Genomic DNA, 20,277 nt, shown 5'->3' on the forward strand with positions numbered 1-20,277 from the left:
CTACAGCATAGAAATCATTAGTCAATACAGTTCCAATTGTAGGAACAAGTGGCCCACCCAAGCTTCACAAAGACATAGAGATCATCCCTGAAAATCCCACCGATGAGATTGTTTTGCATATAGAGGAAATACCACCACTGGATGTCTTCTACAGCCTTAAGCATAGGGTTGTAGTCAAAAGATAGAGAAAGAAGAGGAAAATTGATCACTCTCCTCTTTTGACTCCTCAGATGGAAATGATGAATGTGGTATGGAGGGAGGAAATAAATCCCTCCAAATATTTACCCAAACTTTCTCAGTATGCCGGAGCATATACAGTGGCAACAATAGATAAGGTTTTAGAGGTTAATCATTTATTGAAGAAAAAATACCAAGAGATCATTCAACTAGAGGCAGAATTGGTGGAATGACAACAAAGAATAGAACAACTTGAGTAGCAGTGGGCAGAACAGAAATAGCTTAATGAAAAATTGAATGAGAAATTAATTAATGAAAAGTAGAGAATTGATAAACAAGCCATCCTTGAGCAGAAAGAGTTGTCTCATGCATTGAGAAAACTCCAGCTATTAAATGAGCAGGTGAAGAAATCAAAAGAAGAGAAAATCACCCAAATGAAAGATCAAATAGAGCGATTTAAAGGGTATCTCAAGGTGGATGAATTCAGAATTGAAGCCTGGGAGATGACCAAGGCTTTATCCTGGCAATTGGACCTTCTCTGTCATAATATATGAGTGGTTGTTCCTTTATGTGATATCTCAGCAACTATGATCGAAAAATCAATAGTTGCGAGGCTTGAGTTAGAGAAGGCAAATGAAAGCTTGACTAATTTCCTATCCTGGCAAGATTCAAATGAAGGAAAAGCTGCCGATCTACCAAAGATACAGGAATCACATAAAGAAATTCTATTTTCTAAATGGGAGTCTCAGTTAATGAAATCTGAGAGAGATACATCCAGATGCAGATCAACAACTAATAATCTGATTGGATTAAACAACAATAGTCTGTATTTATGTAATCTAATAACAAAATGCTCTCCAGGGAAACTCCCAAAGGTAAAATCATTAGAACAACAATGGAAACACGAGCTAATGCAAAGAGAAAAACTGATCGGAGGAATTCATAGCTTAACATGGGAGACGTTTTGGTTTTTCCTTGTAAAACCACATAGTGAGCGAATGGCGATGAAGTGTCTCACTGATGTGATCAACCACATCATCCCCAAATTTGCCGATGCCACATTTATAGCTCAGTTACACACTCGTATGAGTCAGCCACCAGAGGTCTAGCCAATTCTTGCCATTTGTCAACTGCAATCATAAGAAGATAATTCGATACAGTGAATGCTTTCTACTGACTGTAACACTGCTATTTCAAGATAAATCCCATATTTTTAAGTTTCTGGTTATACTAGCTCATAGTGACTTTCGTTCTTAGTTTGTTATTTTTCTAGTATTTAAAGACCTTTACATGTTTTTAGAAAGGGTCCTCAATTTTGTATTAAGACTTAAATCAGAGGTTGCACTATTGTACTTCTAATATATATATTTTTATAAAAGACTGGACTAGAATTCTAATTTTTGATAATGAAGGCTTTTATGAGATATGAACTTTTGCTTCCTATGAAAGTATTCCCAAATTAGAAGGCAGAATTCCAATGTGATTCACATTGGAGGAGATTCAAATGCATATGGTACTACTATCTATGTTTTCACTTTATTTTTCTATGTGAATTAGCATTGATCAACTTTGCTATTATTGATGTGTATATGTATCTGCAACAATTCTTTAACCTATCACTATTGAATGTTTTTGAATTGTCATCTTTCATATATATATGTCAGTGATATATTACGATTAGTGCGATAATGTTTTAATTATTACTTTGTTCAATTAATTGAACAAAGTAATTATCATATGAACGCATATTTTTATTTATGAGTAAGTCATCTTCATGTTTACTTGTCAATAAAAACAATCAAGAATCACATTGAGAGAAGAATACCTGTGATAGATTAGTTATCTTTGTATATTTTTTGCACTTTAGAACATAGCACTTATCACTCCCATTATACATTACAAAACAATCATCCATCAACTCATATATCACTTCAAAACAGTACCATTACATCTAGTCAGAGCCACCCCACCAAACAGAAAAGGAGCTGCTTTAAGTTTCAGAATGGGTGTTTTTCCACGATGTTGATGTAGCGATTTTAGAGGCATCAACAGGACCCTATGTTAGGTTGGGCAGACCCACCTATGGTTTGTGTGTGTTTTTTGCACATAGTTTTGGACGCGATGGTTTTCGGTCCATGGTTTTGGACACGATGGCTTTCGGTCCATAGTGTTGGATGCTTCAGCATGTATAAATATGTATTGTAACATTGAAAGGAACATAATGAAAAATCAAGTTGGTAGTCCTAGTTTTGGGATCTAGGGGAAAATCTTTGTCTATATGTGTTTTATGTGCTATGCTCTCGCATTGTTTATTTTTTGTGTTTTAGAATTCATATGCAGGTAATTTCTGTATAGGGTTAAAACCTACAAACATCTACTTTCTTTCTCTCCAATTGTCCCAAGAATATCAAGGAAAGCCATGTTTGTTAGTTCAACATAGGATGGATACACTTCACAAGCTACAGGAAGAATAGATGGAAGCAAAATAAAAATTCACACTCCACCAAAACTGTATCAAGAGATGGTTCGGCAAGAAGTTTACACGGAACACTAACTTTGATGTGGGTGACTTAGTCTTGAAATGGGGAAAACCCCATGAAGACAAAGGCAAATGTACAAAGTTCGAGTCCCTGTGGATTGGTCCATACATTGTCGAGGAAAATATTGGCCCACGCGTGTATCATCTGCAATCACTTAACAAGAGGATTTACAACCTTCATGTCAACAACCAAGACTTAAAGCACTATTTTCAGTAACTCAGGGTCGTGTCGCACGCTATGTACGTTGTCTTTTTACTCTCTTTTTTTTTTGCTTTGCTTTGCTATCTTTCTCTTCACTTTGTTTTGTTTGTTTAATATCATGTTGCTTTCGATTTTTCCAATAAGTTCTTCCCTCTACTGAGTTGTGGCTTTTGAATAAGTATGTGGTTGAGATCCAAAGAATCTTGTGACAGTGCAACACATGGCTAGTTTTGTGTCTGTCGTCTCTGTGCTTGGTTATAACCTTCGAGCAATGAAGTCTTAATGGAAAATATGAGCCATCTGTAAGGGAAGCTTTGTTCCAACCATGAACCTGTATCCACATTGGAAATCCCCATGCCTGTACTCAGTCTTCTGCTATGTGTGTTCAAGCTCATCATCCTAGTAGAAATGGATAAGGGGAAAATCCAAATGATCCAATCTAATTCAGAGGTCTTAAATGCTTCTTTGAAGGAACAACCTCTTTTGTTATCAATAAATCTAGATCCCTCTTTAACCCCAAAAAATAAATAAGTTCCTATGCACAGTCTCTTTTAAAAAATACAAAGGCGAAAGAAGAGGAAGGCTTCCTACGTAGAGAGGTGAAGCATGCAACTCCACCAGGGTACTAACCATGCTCATTGGCAGGGGAGCAATGCATGTGTTCCTACATGAATCCACGTGGGTACTTTCAATGCCTACTTGTAATGGAGCAACTCCAAAGATGAAAACTTATACTTTGAAAATTTTAAACTTGCAAGCTAAACTACCCTCCCTAATTTTGAAACACTATGATCAAGCTTAAGCTTGTTGTTGTGTTTGACTAAGTTGGAAAAATGTGAACCACGTTTGTCCATGGGTTAAATGGGGAAACCAAAGTAACCCACAGAGCGATTCAATACTCCCTGATAGATCAATACCTTGTGCTATCAATGAACCAAAATAGAGAAGTTGGTATTCAACTAATGTATCGCCAAGTGTTGTAGTGACTACAACACCCTCCAAAATTTTGGCCTGCATCCATTTTCAAAGCCTTCCTTGGTTTTTCCTTGATGATTGAAAACACTCAGTTTCATCCCTTGAGCTCTTGTCGAGTCTTTTGACCCTCTTAGCTTGACCAATCATCAGTCGTCTTTTAGCATGTTGGTTGGAATGTCATGCTTACAGCCTTGTTCTGGCTATGTTACAAGTTTGTCTTTGTATGTATGAATTTTGTTCGCTATGTAAACATCTGTTGCACTCACACACGAAGTTGTAAACAATGTTACGCAAGTGTCATCACAGTCGTTCAATGATCTATATCAAGTGTCACACTTGTCCCTCTCACCCTTTAGTGAGTCACATTGAGCATATGTTGTCTTGTGGTTTGAGGTGTCTTGGCACCAAGTCATGTTGAGTGTGTGTTCGCAAGGTCATATATACACCAGTTTAATCACTCACAAACTTAACCATTTTTCTTAATATATATTGACGAGACTACCCTCCATCAGTCAGACCTCCACAGAGATGCACTCTGCAGTCTCAGCCCTTAGTGACCAAGCATTGTTGCCAAGAACTGTGCAAATCTTGAGGCTTCCCTCCAAGCAATTTCAATTGCAAAAGTCTAGAATCAACCCGATTGACTATCACCGCGAACAATGCAAAAGTTTCTCAAGAAGCCATTTCATTGTGCGCTCCCCGCAAGCCTATCCATTAAGCCACTCATTGGTCAACTGGAGAATTTGACTTGAGCAGTGATCGAGGGCTGCACTCAACTCCCCAACTTTGTAGTAGTTGTCTTTCTTGCACTTCATGTTCAAAGAAATTTCACATACATGAGGGACGGGCACCTGCTGCCGATTGCTCTACTTTCCTAGGAAATTGTGCAATTTTGCGAGATAATCTCCCTCCTAGACTCCTCTTCACTCCTCCAGAATATTTTGCAGTTTTCATTGACAGCCCACCATCTGCCCGGGAAACCACTTAGCATCAAAACTGTATAGTCATGTCCTATGTGAATTCCTCCAAGTACGTAGTTTTGACAAACAAGCTCCCACATCCCAATCCCAACCTCCTCTAGAAAACACCACAATTTTCTGTGGGAGTGCCTCCTACTCCCCGCACTGCCTTCCTCAGAAAAAATATTTATTATAAGATTTTATATAATCTAATCTATATAAGTGTTGTGTGTAGAGGCTCAAGATTTTGCAAGAGAGTAAAAACTTGAGGAATCCTACTATCTTTTTCTTAAAAATCTGAGGGTGGTTTGAATCTTGTTCTTAATGTGGAAATGGATTCATCACCATCAAAATCCACTAGGCAACCCAAAATCTTCAAGATTGACAACTATGGCTCGGATTTTCAAAAAAATTAGCTACATTTTAACAAAATCATGCCACAATTTCCATCACTTCTTATGCATAACTTAATTACTTATAAATTGGTTCGACTAGCCACTCTAGGTGTTAGTCTCATGTGTTATTCCCACATTGATTCCTTGTCCATGAGTTCCAAATAGCATGTAGCATGCCTTGAGATTGTTGTACTTGCCATGACACTGCATTGATATATCTAGTGCAATCTTAGAATATTTGTAAGTACATAGAAATAGATTGATATACATTGGGATATATTTCGTTTTACATGGCATATTCCAATATGTGTCAATATATTGGTGAATGATAGATACTCCACATCATGGGGGTGTACCCTAAGTAGCATTCTTGGAGGGTACACCTCCTTTTATGGGCATATCTTCTCACAAATAGATTTATATACATTGTCATATGTGTCATTTTAAATGGTATATTGGAATATGTGTCAATGTATTGGACAATGATATAGACTCCAAATTAAGGGATTGTACCCAAAAAGCATTCTTGGAGGGCATACTTTCTTACATTCAATTAGAGAAAATTTGATTTTAAATAATTAACATTGAATTTCCATGTTATAATGTGTAAGGCAATAAAAATCCTTTAAAATTCAAAAGAGATACACGTGTAACTAGGCATAGACAAATTTTCTAATAATATAATTTACCTACCTTTAGTTTGAATGGTGCCCAAGTGACTCAAAACTACATTAAATATTAAAAATAAAATTAATATCTTATTCTATAACAGTATCTAGAATGTTTTTAATGAAGGGTAAAATATGGATGGAGTGTGTTTAATGAAGGGTAACTATTTTAAATTTTAAATTTACTTTTTTAATTTAAACTTTATTAAATCTTGTGTTAAAAAAATTAATTTAAATATAAAAATATATATACAGTTATTTTGATAAAAGTGCATTTATTTGTGTAATTTAAATTTAATTTAAATTTTTAATTTACTTTCTTAATTTAAATTTTATTAAAGCTTGTGTTAATAAATTAATTTAAATATAAAATGTATATAGGGATATTTTGATAAAAGTGAAGTTTATTTGAGTAATTTAAATTTTAAGTTTACTTTTTTAACTTAAATTTTATTAAAGATTGTGTTAATAAATTAATTTAAATATATAATATATATACTCTTATTTTGATAAAAATGTTGTTTATTTGATTAATTGAAATTTTAAATTTACCTTTTTAATTTAAGTTTGGATAAGTTAAATTTAAATTTTAAATTTACCATTTTAATTTAATTTTTAGTAAATATTGTGCTTATACATTAATTTAAATATAAAATATATTACACTTATTTTGATAAATGTGACATTTATTTGGATAATTTTGACAAAAGTAACATAATAAAAATTACATATTAAAAAAATTGCCTATGTGGCATTATTTTTATTAATTTACTAATTTTTTCTTAGGTGACTATTTTTGAGTTGAAATTTCCTCTAATCAGGGGATCTATGACATTTTACATGACATATTAGAATATGTGCCAATATATTAGACAATGTGAGAGACTCCTGGTCAAGAATGTGTACAGGAAGGAGCATTCTTGGAGGGCACACTTGCATTCATTGAGATATCCTCTCCCATATATATATATATATATATATATATATATATATATATATATATATATCGGGATCTATGCCATTTTACATGACATATTGGAATATGTGTCAATGTATTGGACAATGATAAAGACTCATCTCACAAATAGATTTATATACATTGGGATGTATGCCATTTTACATGGCATATTGGAATATGTGTCAATGTATTGGACAATGATAAAGACTGAGCAACATGGGCCTATACCACAAGGAGCATTCTACGAGGGAACACTTGGGTCCATGACATATTCTCTCACAATAGATTCATATACATTGGGATCTAAGCATTTTTACATGGAATTATATTGGAGTATGTGTCAATGTATTGGAAAATGACAGATACTCCACATCATGGGCTTGTGAGCCAAGGAGAACTATTGGAGAGCACACTTGTGTTCATCCAAATATCCTCTTACATGTAGGGGTTACTTAATCTTGTTGACCACTCATTTCAAGTTGTTGGACTCAATTATGAGGTAGTTATTTTGGCAAATTTTTTGGGGATATAGACTCAAAACTTATGATTCCAAGAAATAGCTACAAGATTTTACACAATTTAAACCCAAATATATGCCAAAAAAAAACCTTCCAAAATGTAAGGAATAGCTACCTGATTTAAGACAATTTAAACCCATATACCTAAAAACCTTCCAAAATGTAAAATATCTATACTTATCAAATTGGTTATGTTCGCTTTGACCAAGTTGTTGATGTACTTATCCTCTTCTTTGACTACATATTCATCTCATAAACTCACTTATTGTGCCACATATGCCCATATGGCTAGTTGTGATTTATTTCACACTAGTGTATATTTGCAGGTGATGGTAAGTGCCCCAGATCAAAACACGTTGAACTATTCTTCAAGCATGGCATACAAAAATTTATATAAGTGGATTCATAGATTTTGAATGCTATATAAATATGTATATTTGAATGAAAATGAAGTTAAAACAAATTGTAAATGAGTGAGATTGGAAGCATGGATTTTATGGCCTCAAATATAATGTTTTGGGTTCATAGTTATAAGAAATAGTGGAAATTTTTTAACAACCCCTGCTCAGCTTGTAATATTCTCTTTTCTTGATATGGTCAAAGTGGACAGAATCTTCCTATGGTAATTATGGTGGTGTTTGCCCATGGTATTTACCTTCATTTTTCGAGTAAAATAATAAAATAAGGCTTCTAGAGAGTCCACCTATCCTTTAAAAGGGGATAAGAGCTAAGGATTGGGGGCATCATGAGGCTATCTATCTATTTTTGTTTTATTTGAGAACTTGGAAAAGGCCGGTTCTAGTTTTTATCCCAGGGACTAAAACCCAGTGGGTGTAATTGTTTTGGATCCATTCAGGGGTCCAAGATTGTTCTTCAGTGTTTAGATTTGTCATTGTTGAAGGAGTTTGAATCTTATTGTATGGGAGTATGTAATAAAGGGTTGCATTTCTTTTAAATCCCCTGTGTTCTATGATTGACATGTCAATGTTTCATTTAGAATACTAAAATATTCTAGATGCGTTGATTATTTAGAGATTTGGGATCTTACAAAATTTGATAAAGTTGTTGAATGTGGGTAGCATTAACAACTTTCCAGCCATTTGTTTACATTACACACTTAACCTAATTAGTCTTCCATGACCACTTGTGTGTAGTTACACTTTATTCATGAGAGCTTAATTTCTCAAGATGTTTTGTTGATTGTTTTTTGAGAGAGCATCTTATATTTCCCCATGGTTTGACTACAATGTCCAGCTTGAAGTTGTATGGGTACATGGTGTTCAAACAGAGATACTTATTTATCTAATGAGTGTTCATTTTTATTTGTAACTAGTTGGAGTTGGAGAATAAGAGAAAATCTAAGTGAAGAAATATCAACGAATTGATTACTGCCATGGCAGATCACATAAACAATAAGAGGCAAAGAGAAGATAGTAAAGGATATCATGATCAAATAATGGATGGCAATTTCCAGAATAATGAAGAAAATGGACAACACCAGGCCATGGAAAACACCAAGAAGCAGAGAGAAAGTAATAAAGATGATCATTATCAAACAATGACAGACAATTTACAGGAAATGGAAGAACTTGGACAACAACAGGAAATGGAAAGCACTAAGAGGCATGGGGAAGAAAATCCAACAAATCTTGTATCATGGGCACCACCAGACATAGTTACCAGTGCAAAGGATTTAGGCAATGATGCCCATCCTCATGAACAACAACGAAAAGGAATAATGGTAAGGCATTACTCCTCTTTTAATATTTTTGATCTCCTCCATGACCGAGAGTTTGGTAGCAATGACAAAATGCTACCGAATATTTTTCAAGAGTATCATGTAGCTACATTCACTAATGGATTAGGTAACATAAAAGAAGTGGTAATAACACATAGCACAGTGTGTTATATTCATATCACCAGGAATGGTACCTGTATGGTTCCGTTCAGTCTAAATTTAGTTTATAGTAATGATGGCCAGCCCCTTGTCAACCAGCGTCTACATATAGATAATGAAAATGATGGCCAGCCCATTATGAGCCAGCTACCTTGGAAATCCTGGTTTTACCTTTATAATCCACATAATCAGTCTTTGATGATGGTTACTGGGCCTCTGCAAAGGATCATAAGCATTCAAATTGAATGCATAAAAAAAGGAGAAACAACCCACGAACAATTGTTCTAGTTTGAGTCCGTAATATCTAATTGCGATTTTAATATGCCAAATTGCAAGGGCATGATTTATTTGTCAGAAGGGGTGTTCAAGATCTTTGAATTGAAAAAGTACAGTCATCTGTTTGCAATTGCACAACCAGATAACAATTTAACATCAGATCCAAGTAGACTTCCTGAATTTACATTTGGAAGCCCAGGAAATACTAAAATAGTGATCTATCAAAAGGTCAAGAGAAAATCCATTGTGTTCAGGATTTATTCCAAAAGCGATGGAATTTTTCGTAAAGAATTTTTGCGTTTTGCGGAATTCGTTGTACTATGTGGCAATAACAGAATGGTTGTGCAACTGGGAGAAATGGGGCAACTAGAAGTAATGGATATTAGTGGTCAAATTCCTGTTTGCATAAGGAAAACAAATATTGGCAGGACATTGAAGCCGTATTACTTACATAAAGTTTCCAAGTTCATTTGCTGGGACTGTTCTAGCTGAACAGTTAATGTTTGTAACTTAGAAGAGAGATTTTAGCGAGACTTGAAGACCCCATAATATTTTTGCAGAGCTTTTCACGTGGATCTCACATTACAAAATCACAGGATATCATCATTTCTGTTTGTAAGAGAGCTCGTGATTCCCACAACATCAATATTAGCAGCATTATGACAGGACAATGACTGGCAAAGCTCAGCAAGAATGCATCAAATTGTTCCGAAATCAGAAAGGAGGTACTCTGGTCTCAACATAAAGGATTTGCATATGATGAGATGACGCACACAATTTTCACTGCAAATAATCAGGGTGTTTGTTGCGTATGGTCTAGTAGATTCCACATTGATGTTGGATTCCACATTGATTTTGGTTTTGGAAATAACAATAACCAATATGTTGATAGTATAGACTCCCCAGAATCACAATCGTCTGATTCAGAAGAAGATGATGTTACAAGTATCTCAACATTTCAGCAGTGAAGAATCTCAAAACTCCAACCATGAAGTTTCTTAAAGCTCCAGAGTTGGGGAAGGCCAGTGAAGGATATTGGTACCTACTAGTAACAAATTGATTATTTTGACAAATCTCCACCAGCTGATAAGAATTATTTGAAAAACATTTCCCATTCAATGTTTCCATGTGTGTTTTATTTTATGAATATCATCTCTCACACTTACTTGAAAAGCTTTAGTCATTCATACCTGGTATTATTGTTGGAAATTTCTGGTAATTTCAATCAAAATTCTGAACAGAGAACAATGCTCTGTTTCCGCACAGGGAAGCTAAAAATTGTTTGGGAGAAGAACAAAGTTTTTCACTCACATAAAAAACTTTGTATTAAATAATAAATTGCCTGATACAAAAGGATCTTCCTCTCTCAGATGGATTACAACCATAGACTGCTTCAAATGCAGTTCCAAAACAAACAAAAACTATTACTCTGTCTTCTCCTGAAAATTTACTATTTTTCAACTGCAAATTTTAACACACTGCTGTGTAAAAATTACATTCATTTACTATTGTAAAATAAATCTCTTACATATGCTGCTGCATTCTTCACATTCGTTATCTCAACGAACAAAACAAAACAATTTTACTCCCCTTGCTTCCTATTCCCTTTTTCAACGAACAACTACATAGAACTTCATCTCACGCTGCTGGGAGTTTCACACTGCATTGCATATGCAATGAACAACACTTACCTTCACACTTTTGTGTAATTTTTTTTTACATATCATATGCCGTGCACACTAAAACATAACATATGCATTCGTTTTTACTTGTCCCGTAAAAACACAAAACAAATTACACCTGTGAATAAAATTAAAAACAATAAAATTAAAATACTTCACCTACGTTCTACCAATCACATTAAATTCCATTAATTTCTTTGTTGACAAAAATTGGTAGTCAACTAGAGTTGCACTTCACGCAAGGTTTATGGATCAATGGCGGAGACCTGTAAAGCAACTTTAGTTTCAATCGAACGGTGGACAACATTGACCTCAATCGAATGGCTATCCCTCAGTCAAACCAAACGAGATTTACGTTCCGGGAAAAAAGCAGTTTTGCAAATTTGCTATGGACACGCATCAGCTGGTGTACAATATCGCTGCCCCTCCGGAGAATACCACTTTCTCAGCAAAAGCGGTGTGATAAAACTGGTGGTTTTGTGAATTAAATGCACAGGTGAAATTATAATTTGAACACTCCCCTTTAATTTCAACTACTGGGTTATGAGTCATACCCAAAAATTTCCTCAAAAATTCAAAGCTTTTCTGCCCCAATGGTTTGGTTAGAATATCTGCAACCTGCTCCTGAGTTCTGCAGTGTCGTAAAACAATTTCTCCATTGTTTACCAATTCCCTGATGTAATGAAACTTTTTGTCAATGTGTTTTGTTCTCTTATGAAACACCGACTTATTGGATAATGCAATAGCAGAGCTATTGTCACAAAAAATCACAGTTCCTTTTGTTTGCTCTTGGCATAAGCTCCTCAACATCCTTCTCATCCAAACTGCTTGACATGCTGTTGCTGTAACTGCCACATATTCTACCTCTACTGTAGACAACGCTACAATAGGCTGTTTTTTAGAAGCCCATGAAATGGCTCCTGAACCCATGTGAAAAACATAACCGAATGTGCTTTTCCAATCATCTACACTTCCAGCCCAATCACTATCTATGTATCCAACTAAATCTGAACATTCTGAAGCAGTATATAAAATGCCAAACCTTTTAGTACCTTTAACATACCTCATAATCCTTTTTGCTGCCTGCCAATGTGCTTCTTTTGGCCTCTCCATGAATCTAGAAATCAAACTAACAGCATGCATTATATCCGGCCTAGTTGCAGTTAAATACATAAGGCTGCCAACTATACTCTTGTACAAACTAGGATCAAAATCCTTGCTGCTGTCCTCTTTGCTGAGTTTTAATCCCATCACAGTGGGAGTGATTGCTGCTTTGCTCTCCTGCATATTAAATCTTTCCAACACTTCCTTAACATATTTTGCTTGTGAGATAAAAATCCCATTTCAACTTTGTTCTACTTCTATTCCTAAGAAGTATCTCAGCAAACCCATGTCAGTCATTTCAAATTCTTCTTTCATGACTGTTTTGAAATTTTCAATAAGATAATCATCATTACCATGCTCTTAGTGCTTGCTTCAACCCATAAATAGCTTTCTTCAATCTGCACACTTTATGCTCTGGCCTTTCTTTTCATAGCCTGGAGTCTTTTCAATGTAAACCTCTTCCATTAACACTCCATTTAGGAATGTTGACTTCACGTCCATTTGGTAAACTTTCTACTTGTTTTTTGCTGATATGCACAACACTGCTCTCAATGTTTCCATTCTAGCAACCGGTGCAAAATTTTCCTCATAGTCTCTCCCATACTACTGCTTGTATCCTTTGACAACCAGTCTTGCCTTATGTCTTTCTATTTTGCCTTCAGCATTACTCTTGGTCTTGTAGACCCATTTAACTCCAATGACTTCCTTTCCTTTTGGTAATTCAACTAAATCCCATGTCTTGTTTCTTTCTATGGCATTGATCTCCTCATCCATAGCTTCTATCCATTTCTTATCCTTAATTTCCTCTTCAAAATGAATAACGTCATCAACATGAAAATATAAAGCAAACAAAGAGTTCATACCTTCATTTGTTGCCTCTTGTTCATAAATATCACTTAAATTTCTGAACTTCTTACCTCTTTCATTTGGTGTACAAGTGCTTGAAGAAGCACTTGAATTTCCTCCTTGTGGTGTGCTTGTAGAAGAACTTTCATTTCTCCTCAAGGGTGTCATTTGCTGTCCTTGTGTTGGTGCTGATGTTTGGGGATGTATTTCAGCCATCTCCTCATCATATTCATCATGAGACATAGAGTTTTTAACATTCACTGTTTTCTCTATGCTTCCATCCCAAGCTTCCTCCTCAATGAACTGAACATCTCTACTGACAATAAGCTTCTTGGTGGATGGGTTATACAACCTGTAAGCTTTGGATTCCTCACTATATCCAATGAAAATACATTTCTCCCCTTTGCTTTCCAACTTTTTCCTTAGCTGATCTGGAATGTGTGCATAAGCCACACATCCAAAAACATTCATGTGGGTGACTCCTTGCTTTCTCCCACTCCATGTTTCTTCCAGCACTCTGTTCATGACTGCTTTTGTAGGGAATCTATTAAAAATGTACGCTGCACAATGTACAGCTTCAGCCCAAGAATCATTTGGCAAATTCTTTGTCTTTAACATACTCCTCACCATATCCATGATTGTCCTGTTCTTTCTTTCGGAAACTCCATTTTGCTGCGGGGTGTACCTAGTGGTAAACTGCTTATGAATTCCATTTTATCTACAAAAGCATAGAAATTCCTTGGAGATATACTCACCTCCTCTATCAGTTCTTAGAACTTTGATATGCAGCCTGCTTTGGTTTTCTACAAGTTCCTTGAAATTGCAAAATCTTTCAAACACTTCACTTTTGTTCTTCAGGAAATAGACCCAAGTTTTTCTAGTAAAATCATCAATAAATGTTAGAATATAGTGGCTTCCTGCTAGTGATGGAGTTTGCATCGGTCCACATAAATCTGAGTGGACAATCTCTAAGGGTGCTTTTGCCCTTATGCTTTTCCCTGATGGAAAACTTTCTCTGTGTTGTTTCCCCAAGACGAAACCTTCACAAGGGCTGTCTGATTTCTCTATCAATGGTAATCCTCTTACCATTCCTTTTGTACTCAACAAATTAAGACCTCCAAAGTTGAGATGTCCAAATCTCAAGTGCCACAACCAATTTTCATCCTTTGGTTCGCTTTGGTAAGCCTCTTGTGTCACTGCTGCAATTACTTCTTTATTTTTTAAATCTGCCTTCATTCGGAGAGGGAACATCCTGTTCCTTGTCATCTTCACTTTAGCAATACATTGTTTGTTGGGTGCTCTATCCATGATGGTGCATACATCATTCACAAAGAAAACATTGTAACCCTTTTGAACAAGTTGTCCAATACTTAAGAGGTTACACTTCATTCCAGGAACATAATAAACATCTGCTATGGTTTTCTTTTCTCCTTTGTTTGTTAAAACTTTTACTTCTCCTTTTTCCATAACAGAAACTTTATTATCAGTCCCTAGTGTGACCTGTGACTTCACATTCTGATCTAACATAGAAAACAGGGCTATGTTCCTGTCATATGGTTGTTGCAACCGGAGTCTAAAAACCATACATCTTCACTTTTTTCTTCAGCCATATTACAAGCTAAAAACAAATTATTTTGGCTGATATTTTCTCTAGTGAAATTTGCACTAGTTCTATTGCTCATATCATGCTACTTCTTCCTACATTCATTTGCATAATGCCCATATTTTTTATAGTAATAACATTTGACATTGGTTTTTTCATACCTTTGTCCTTGAGCATGACGTTGTCCACTTGGTTGGCTATTGACTTGGCCTTGGTTCTGATTTGGATTGCTGCCTCTTCCTTGAGAATTTGCTGGACTGTTTCTTCCACCTCTATTTTGGCTTCTGCCTCTTCCTCTCTTGTTTCCTCTGCCTAGACCTCTTCCTCTTCCAAAGGACATCTGGGTCTTGAAGGCATGCTCTAGAGATGAGTTTTCATTTCTACTCCATCTCTGCTCATGTGTTACCAGTGATGCATGTAGTTCATCAACTGAGAAGTTTGTGAGATCCTTTGTCTCTTCTATGATGGTGACAATCACATCGAACTTTGAGGGTAGGACCCTTAACAGTTTCTCCACAATCCTCCTTTCTCCAAGAATCTCTACATGAGACCTTATCTTAGTGACTAGACCAATTACATGTGTGAAGAATGAGTCAATATTATCTGACTCCTTCATGCATAGATTCTCAAAATCCCTCCTCAGCAACTGCAGTTTTGTTGTCTTCACTTTCTCCATGCCTTGATAGGTTGTCTTGAGGGTTTTCCATGCTTCTTTGGATGTCTTGGCTGCTGCTATCCTTGGAAACACACTCTCATGCACTGCTTGATACAAAAATAAGAGGGCTTTAGAATCCTTCTTCTTATAGCTCTTCAACAGATCTTTCTCTGCCTGTGTCAAGTTATTAAACTCATATTCATCTGCTGGCTCTTCAAATCCATCCTCAACAAATTCCCATAAGTCTTGTGAGGCAAGCAAAGATTTCATGGTTATTGCCCAATAGTCATAGTTTCTCCCATTAAATTGTGGGAGCTGAGTATTAAAGATACCCATGCTAGTGTTGGCTCCAGCCATTCTTGCACTCTTCAAAATACTTGACTGTGTATTAAAATCACTGACTGTCTTCAACACAAAAAAAATCTTGAGAAATACCTTGGATTTTTTAGTGAGTCTTCACTCTGTTGGAGAAGCTGTTGCAACAAGAAACCCTTCCTTCAGCTTCTTTGACACCTTCAAAGAGCCTGGACAAGCTCTGATACCACTGTTGGAAATTTCTGGTAATTTCAAACAAAATTATGAACAGAGAACAATCCTTTGTTTCCGCACAGGGAAGCTAAAAATTGTTTGGGAGAAGAACAGAGTTTTTCACACACATAAAAAAATTTGTATTAATTAATAAACTACCTAATACAAAAGGATCTTCCTCTCTCAGAGGGATTACAACCATAGACTGCTTCAAATGCAGTTCCAAAAAAAAAAAAAATTACTCTATCTTATCCTGAAAATTTAATCTGTTTCAACTGCAAATTTTAACACACTACTATTTAAATATTACATGCATTTACTGCTGTAAAAGAAATCTCTTACATATGCTGTTGCATTCTTCACATTCGTTATCTCAACCAAAAAAACAAAACATTTTTACTCCCCGTGCTGTGCATTCCCTTTTTCAACGAACAACTGCACAAAACTTCATGTCACGTTGTTGTGAGTTTCACACTGCATTGCATATGCAATGAACAACACTTACCTTCACACTGCTGTGTAATTTTTTTTTTTACATATCATATGTCGCGCACACTAAAACATAACATATGCATTCGTTTTTACTTGTCCCATAAAAACACAAAATAAATACACACGTGAATAAAATTAAAAACAATAAAAATAAAATACTCCATCTACGTTCTACCAATCACATTAAATTCCATTAATTTCTTTGCTAACAAAAACTGGCGGTCAACTAGAGTTGCACTTCACGCAAGGTTTATGGATCGATGGTGGAGACCTGTACAACAACTTTAGTTTCAATGGAAAGGTGGACAGCATTGACCTCAATCGAACGGCTATCGCTCAGTCAAACCAAATGAGATTTACGTTCCGGGAAAAAAGCGGTTTTGCAAATTTGCCATGGACACGCATTAGCTGGCATACAGTATCGCTGCCCCTCCGGAGAATACCACTTGCTCAGCAAAAGTGCGATAAAACTGGTGGTTTTGTGAATTAAATGCACAGGTGAAATTATAATTTGAATAGTTATGAAGCAATTAGATCCAATCTATGGTTTCACAAGTGTGTTTTAATTATGGTTTTTCTTATGTTATTCTCTTCTCTAATATAATCTATTAGAAAGCATAAGATTCCTATCAAGAATTTTCCAAAAAAATTAGTTTGGCACAAGCCATGTGAAAATGCCGAGAATACCAATGCTCATAGACTATGGAGATAACAGGCCACTGAGATATCAGAATTCGATCAGTTCTAATAAAGTGTTGCTCACAGATCGATCCAACTAGACGCAGGCGAAGCGACACAAGCCAAGTGATTATTTTTCAAAAGGCCTACGTAGGGTTTTACAGATTGCAAAAGAAGAAAGTTTTGCATTTCTTTACAAATTAGGTTGTGTTTAGGATTTCGACATTTCAAGACTCTATGTTTGGAGTGTGAGCATGAATGGTAGTCTAGACAGGTTCACATTTCTTTACAAATTAAGTTATGTTTGGAGAGAGGCAAGTTAAGTAGTTTCACATTTCTTTACAAATTAAGTTGTGCCTGGAGACAGGCAAGTCGTAACGGTAACGGTAGTGGGGAGCAACAGTAGAGGCGGTGGAATCATCTTCCACTCTGACAATGGACACAGGCGCTACACTTCAATGGCCTTCATTATCTCCTTTTTTATTGTCCTTCTCGCCTTTTTATTGGCGCTTTGATTCGCTTTAGAAAAGAGGTTAGGTTTTATGTTTGACATTGAAAAAAAATTATAAGTTAATGGGTATACCTATATATATATGAACTAACTTTGTTCGGAATTATTTAGAAAATTCATTTTTGATAAAGTAGAGATATTTTTGAATTTCTGATCGGAGAACCCACAGTAATGGAATTTTTACACCAACGTTTCGAATCCCAAATGGGATCCATCATCAGGGCAATAGAGATATTTATATTAACTTTAAATATGACCAGTCTACATTTATCTTGACTTTCAATTGACTTCTCAATCTACCAAGCTTCTTATTTTGACTCTAAATTTACCAAGTGTTTAGACTTAAACTTTTCATTTGAAAAGAGATTTCCATCTCAAAACATTTCATCTCCCTTGGTTTCTAGTAGACATCTCATCCCTTTGGCTTCTAGTAGATAGCGAGTTATGATCATTCTAACTCTCATAAACTTTCTAGTGAGACATGGTCTTGGTCTACTCCCAATACTCCTTGGTACCATACTTGTGATACTAAGAAGTTGCACTTGGCCACATCCACTCTTAATTTCCTATCATGAACCACACCTCTAATCTTCTTGACTTATTAAGAGAGCCCAACTATAGTGAAATTGGAAAGCTTCTTTAAGTGCTACCTAATCACACGGAACAATATTTTGAAGAATGAAAATTGGACTCTCTTTACTATAGAACACATTGGTTTAATGATATCATCATCATTATTAATTATCACTATAAATATAATTATTAATTTTATATTGTATTATATTATTTTATTTTTATTTTTATATAATTGGATCAAGTCAAAATGCTTTATTGATAATTATCATTATTAATCATTTTATTTTATTTTTTTTTGTTTTATTTCAACACTTTTTTTTTAAATTTTATTTTGCTTTGACTCACTCAATGTTAAATGACATTAAATGTTGAAGATAGCCTCCCCAATTAATTACTTTCCACCTTTTATTATGTTCTAATTGAATTTATATCTAAATATTTAGAATCATTAACATACCAAACCTTCCCATACCTTTTTTTGTTTTCTTAAGTATAATTTAAAAAATCATATAAAATCAAATCAAAACAAAATATTTATCAAATATTTTGATTTTGAAATGAGTTATGGTTTTTAGGCATGTGGTATTGATAAATGTGGTATTAGCCCATGGTATTGTAACAAAACCTATTTTACATGTCAATAATTTCATGGTAAAATGGGGCTAATATATCTTTGTAACCTTAATGTTTTTGTAAAATTCCATAGAGTTCTTAAGTTAATAAATTAAATATGATTAACTAATCATTATTTTAATTTATATTGTAAAATGGATAGTAATTTATAACTGCTATTTATATATTTTAATGTTATATGTATATTATTTTATCAAAAAAAAATTATTAGTAATTTTATTAATAAAAATAAAATTACAACATAACAAATTTAATTTTATTACTTTTAACTATTTATTATGGCTTATTCTAACTTAGGCAATAGACTTTTTCACTCCAATTGAGTAAAATAGGGAATGTGGTTTTTTTGTTATTTACAAAGCATTTTTGAATGTATAAATGTATTCCTCACCTTTAAAACCTTTAAAATTCTACACATTAAACAACTTAAACTCAATTTTTTAAAATATCTAGTGGATTTTGTTTTAAATTAATAATAATTTTTTTCTAAAAATGTCATTTTCTCTAGACTAGGCCATTTATAATTATTCGATACAACCATTTAAAATTTAACACTCATTTATGAGCATTGCAACATTGTTCCATACCCTTTTTCTTTTACATCTAATTTTAAAAAATTATAAAATTAAATTGAAATAAAATATTTATAATTTTTTTTTGAAATGATTTATCGTTTTGGGCCTAAGTCATGGTATTGGCTCATGGTATTGTAACAAACCCTGTTTAGAAATCAATAATATATCCATGATAAGGTGTGGGTGAATACGATGGTTAAGGTTTTATTATATTCTACATTTCTTGTAAGTATTAAATTTTCTTATGCATATTAATTAAACTTAAATATGATTATAAAATTATTGTTTTACTTTATATTGTAAATTAAATCTAATTTATAACTACTATTTATATGATATATATTCCAATCTCACATGTATATTATGATTTTTTTTAATATGGTATAGATGTCGTGATGTCGTGAAAAATCAATTTTGGAAAGATTCTATCAATATCTAGTAAGATTATAGATATTCTTTATTGTTCCATGAACACATGTGCTATGTGATATGGGACCCTAAGCTAGTAAGTTATTTTCAAAATAAAACTTTATTTTTGTCATAAATATTTTTCAAGACTATGGATGCTCGTGCATCAAACACCTTTGGTTATAAAACATGATTTTCGATCTCATGTAGAAGTAATTAGAAAATATATGGGTGAGGAATAAATCTTGTTCAAGTTCAAATAAACAAGGATTCTTTGATCTTTGATCCCACCTCTAAGGATGTTTTTTTCCAGGAAATGTTAATTTTGATGAGAACAACAATATAGGATCATCTTCCCCTCCTTCCTCATTATGTTTTGATAATGGTTCTACTCATTATGTTGATTTTATAGATATTGTTGA

The sequence above is a fragment of the Pinus tabuliformis genome, chromosome 6, assembly GCF_031772625.1.
Source record: "Pinus tabuliformis cultivar Carrire ecotype Pingquan chromosome 6, CPIR1, whole genome shotgun sequence".
NCBI classification, from domain to species: Eukaryota; Viridiplantae; Streptophyta; class Pinopsida; order Pinales; family Pinaceae; genus Pinus; species Pinus tabuliformis.